We start from the raw sequence: 5802 nt of genomic DNA, 5'->3' as shown, positions 1-5802 counted from the left end.
CTACGTGCATATTGGCTTAGTGGGCTACATGGGTGATGAGCCTTGTGATGAGGCTACATATTGCATCTACTTGAGCCACCCGCCATTGCTGGCTGTGGTTGGTGATCTGCGGCAGTGGCCAGCTTGAGTATTGCACTCACAGCTTCAGCTGTTGGGTCCAAGTGCTCCTGGATTGCCACTGCTGCTGTCTTGCTTCAAGGTCCCTCATTGCCTTTTTGATTATTTTAAATTTAACCCATAAAATATAATTAACTCAACATAATAATTAGGCTCAAAAATTGGTTTTACATGTTAAAGTTATGATATCAAATGAATTCATGATATTATCTCCATCATATATTAAATCAATAAATAATTTAAATTAATAGTCAAAATATACAAATAATATAGCGATCCAATCCATGCATGAAAATGTGTATGATTGCACACATAATATTTTAATGGTCTGTTACATCATAGCTACATAACATAATTGTCACAGTTACACTGGCCGCAAACCATAACCAGCAAAAATAATTACTAGTATACCTCACAAGTCTTTCAACTTGTCCGGTGATATCATTTGCAAAGGCGCTTATAATGTGGAAAAGTAACATATATACTTATCTTTTTACAAAAGAAAGGTAGCAGAGTTGGGGAAATTAGAATAGCTTATGTCAGGAGATATGAATTTTTAGAGTTTTGGATATAATGCCTTAGGTAGTGAAAATAGATGAAATACGTTGATCTAGGGCACAACCTAGAAGTGGGAAAATGATGAAAATAGTTGAGAGGAAGGTGATAACATTGGTTTAAGGTATATCTCTTTGTATATATGTATGAAGGTGAATATTTAAAGCCAAGAAGGGTAAGACATTTAAGCCCTTTGAAATTAATTATGTGTAAATAAACATTTAAATCCCTTAAGTGTAATGGATTTTATTTGAGCTCTCATAAAGTACTACATGATGGATAGATATATGTGGCCATCCAACCGATCACACTACCATGTTTTGTTTAAATTAATTGAAATAACTATTTATTCATTATAATTTTGTTTGATGTCCATAATGAAGTACATGAGAAGGTGTAGTGGCCTGGTGAATTAATGATGATATTATAATACAACAAACATAGTATTTAAACATGAATTACAAATATTCCTATATGGTATTTAAACATGAATCCCTGAATGTTATAATACCTAAATGTCAATTAAATTTATTCATATCGTTGACATATAAGTGATCTATTGACCTGAGATACCAAGGACATATCATGGATGGATAAACATATTTTCACAAGTACACAGTTGGGGAAAGATGGGTGGTAAGTGATGAAATAAGGGTAGTATCCATGGTTCTCAAATTGGCTTTAGGTGGTTCAAGGGCAAGTAAGATCTGTGCTTAGGACTTGAAGAAATTACCATTTCTCATAATGCACATCCTTGATCAGAGAATAGGGTCTAATCAATTCACTTGTCCCTCCTTTCCACAATGATAGTACTTCTACCCTTTTTATTTCATGTCTGCTCCTCACCCTACTAGATATCCTAACCACGTAAGAGCTAACCAAGAGTGTCTAGATTTATGTTTCATATCATCAAGAGATGCTTTTGATCCCCTACAAGAGCCTAACTTCTCTACTCATGCTTTTAGGATCATGGGTTGGACAACTTCTCAAGTGGGGTCACTTATATGGGATGCATGCATTCAGGGTAATAACATTAAAAGCATTCAAAATAAAAAATATGGTACATTTATGCATAATGACCTATATAATTTTGAGTTTCATATCTAAATTAACCCCCCTAACTGTTATATGTATTGGCCCTATGCAAATAATATTAAAAAGTAGAGGGCAAAGAAAATGTACTGAGTTGGAGTAGGTGTTGATCATCCCATTGTAGTTGGCTGCCATTGGACTAGTTGACCTATGCCCCCATGATCTTTGCGTGTGATCCTCTAGCCCCATGAATCATTCTAGTTAATAATTTTATGGCCATATAACAATTATTGGCCAACTTATTAATTAATTATATCAAGATACATATTAATTAAGGATCGTATTAACCCAATCGATAGTTAGGTTTCCAACCCGTAGGGTGCCAAGCTACGATACCGAGTAGTGTTTGAACTCTCTCATGGAAACTTTATCGTCATTGGCTATCGCATATGTATAATCCATCATCTGCACGAGACTCTCAAAAAACTTAGGGTTGGCCAATATCCTCATATGTATAATCCATCAAACCCTAATCCATCATTCAATTAGGATTGATGCATAATGGTAATCATTGGAGAATACCTTCTCCAATATCCTCACTACCCTATCCAGGGATATTCTGCATCATCTTCCTTGAGTGAATCTCCTCCTATACCGAGGGTGGATGATCCCGTCTTTACCACTCAATCACCTCTATGAGCTTCTCACTATATCCAAGCTATGACTTGGTTGAATCCCATTATTAGATGCTCTTAAGTTGTAGTCAAAATGTGGTCGCCCATCATGAGATACTCTAGGTGTCTCAACCCAATGGATCACGTATACAACCGTGACATAAATGAACTTGTTCGATATTTAGGTATAATACCATTGAGGGATTCATATGGATTAATTCAGTGCCCTCTTTCTCCAAAGGGCACCCACTATTTGTCCTTAGTGTCGCCACACTGATAGATATAGGATCAGTTATACTTATCATATCAATAGGATCAGTTAGTGATATTCTATCCACATAATTCGATGTCCATCTCCACTATCCATTCAATAGGAATATTTCAAAGCATTAGGAAAACAAAAATAAGCCAACCTAATGATTATCTCAAAGCATAAAGTCAAACTCAAAGTATTATGTATAATAAACTCAATTCCCATTTGTACATACCTATATTTAAGAATAGGTTTGTTTGTAATTTTAGTCCATAAATGTAAAACATTAAAGAGATCAAACGCAAAGACAATCCTACTAGAATTTCGCCATTTCAATTCAAACAAATGATCATGCCAATCTGTAAAAAGAATTTTGCATAAGAAAGGTTCAACCTCAATTTCATTACAAATTTTTGTCATCCTTATCTTAAGTTGAACTTTGAATAATTCACTAGGTGTACTAAAAAATTCTTTCTTCATTTCTATTTTCATCAACATCATCCTCATTGAATCCTTTACATTGCTATTTTCCTTCACATGATTTCTGTCATCAAGAAATATGTAAACGTCAGAGATTATTTCATCCACTTCTTCTATTGAAATGCTTGATTCCCCAAATTCATCCATCCAAGATCTGTCAAAAGGATGATGTTTTGAGAATTCATTCCTCTCTTATCCACGCATATAATATATGGGTCTATTTAGGCTTCCAGAATGCAATGCTTCTGGAAATGGAATAGGAGGTTAATACTCTTCAAGATGAGGATGGGTTTTTTCAAACTGAACTTCCTCATCTATTTCCACAGTTTCTCCCATATCATCTTGAAAATTTAACTCAGAAGCATCTGATTGTGATTCCTCATACCCATGTATTTCATCTTCACAAAAATGTAAATTCAAGATTTCAGAAATCCCCATCTTAATACTTACCATTTTTTTGAGAAAATAATATTCCTTGAGGGGACCACTTTCTGCTAGTAAATCCTTCAAAAACTTACAAACATCTTTCTCCATATGTAAGATGCTTAAGAAGTATTCTCCCCTTTCATAGAAATCATTTGTTTTAGGAAATCCTCTAATCATATTATGAAGTAGAATAATTTTGGAAATACATTCATGTTTGAAAATATCCTTGTATTCAAGAAAATAATTCATCATAAACTAGTCACTCTCTTCAGAATCATCAAGCTGAGAAATTTTCTTTTGAATCATTTCAAATTCATTAACAAACACATGATTCTATTTGGAAGATGAAGATGGAGTAGATTGGAATGAACTTGTAGAACAAAGTCCTAATGATGGTGATTGCCCACACTCATAGTGCTGATATTCCAAAGGGGGCATGACATGAGTGTGGAAGCCATGATCATGATCATGATTTAGGGATTGTTGCCTCAATAGATTTAAGATAATATGAATGCTCATGAAAATTGGGAAGGCCTCGTATGAATGGTCATAGTCATACATATGAGGATTCATGTCATAGTGTAAATGTTCACCATGTTCAATGAGTCTCTATCATCATGAAAATATTCAGATTGTGCACCTTCATAGTATAAATCATCATGGTGATAATTTTCATGCAACTCATGGTGACAAGAATTATGCCTATAATCGTAAGACATGGTTGCTTCATATGCTTAGAAATAGTTGTCTATTAGAAAATACAACATGTTGCAAGAATATTTTAGCTCAATACGTAGCATTTTCTAAGCATTTCAATCCAAAATTGGAGGAAAAATTCAGTGCAAGAAGATATATTAAATTAAAAATAAGCACTTCATAGAAAATAAAATCAAAAGTATTTTGAACACAATTTCGAAGTACACAATTGATAAAAATGAAAACCAATTGAATTTCCTTACCATTGATTCCCCGGCAACGACGCCAATTAATAAGCCAAAAATAGGGGTCAATTTTACCAAATTGAATCCCTTGTCGTTGTCAATTTCAGCTTATACAATAAAATTTATAAAACCTTAACTTAAGACGTGACGCATAGAGATAAGTAAAGGTATCGTCCAAGAGAAGCTAGTAAGGAATTCAATTCGATGATTTTCTTGATAATTCAACCCTAATTAGAGTTCATTTGATCTTCAACGAAGATCAAATCAACCTAATTAGACAAGGAAGTTAGAAAGGGGGGTAGAATAGAAGAGAGGAATAGAAGAAATAAGGGGCTCTAAATTGAATTAATTGATCCAATTCCTTTCAAAGAATTCAATTAGGAAGAAAATTTAGATTTTTTTGGTTGGTTCTGTAGGTTTGATAATTCAGGAATAAATACTCTATTGGATAATGAAATGGGAAATTTAATCTCCTAGAAAGGTAACCCTTTTTATAAGTTTTTTTATAATTTTCTTGATATGCACTTGGAATAGCTAGGTAAATCTCTCAATTTCTCTTCTCAATCCTAGTCAGGGCTTGTACATGCCCCTCAAGCCAAGAAATTTAGAAGTTCAGACAAAAATCAAGAAGAATGATTTAGAAATTCTACTAACAACATCCAAAACACACCAAAAATTCAAATACAAAGAAGGAAAAAGTACCAAATAGGTTGATACAAGCTGGAGCTCCTCTCTGTCTTGCAGATGTGATAAAAAAATCATCTCAATCGGACTTCAGGATCAAAAGTTATTAATAAATGAATTTAAACCAGTTTTAGCCATTGGATTTAAATTCATTTATTTATTAAATTCTTTTTAACACGCCATGATGTGTCGTCTTCTAATTGGCCGGCGCATTTTGAATTATTTTTTTTGGGTTTGATCTCTTAGCGTCACGTACCCCCTGGCAAAAAATAAAACAAAGAGAAATGGTCAGAAAAATAGGCTCCGTACGTTTTGCCATGCACCTAAGGTGCGTTCTTTTCACTGCGTTAACCACTTGCAGTTCGCCACGTCACTGCCCATGCACGCGTGTTGTACGTGCAGCGCGGGCGGTGAAATTACCTCCCGTGGGGCCCTATTATCAAGCGTCGTCGGATTCACATCCGACGGCTGAGATGAGGCCACATCGACTCCCGAAAAATCAACTGGACATTTTGCGTAGAAGCCCTTTTTAAAATATGAAATTGTCGCCTGACGCCACCCAAAAGTAATTGTGTATATGCCCTTTGCGCATTCTCTCTCCTCTGATTTTTCCTGAAATCACAAAAATACCATGCATATT

This window comes from Wolffia australiana, chromosome 16, assembly GCF_029677425.1.
Source record: "Wolffia australiana isolate 7733 chromosome 16, ASM2967742v1".
Taxonomy (NCBI): domain Eukaryota; kingdom Viridiplantae; phylum Streptophyta; class Magnoliopsida; order Alismatales; family Araceae; genus Wolffia; species Wolffia australiana.
Note: the sequence above shows the minus strand (reverse complement) of the source record.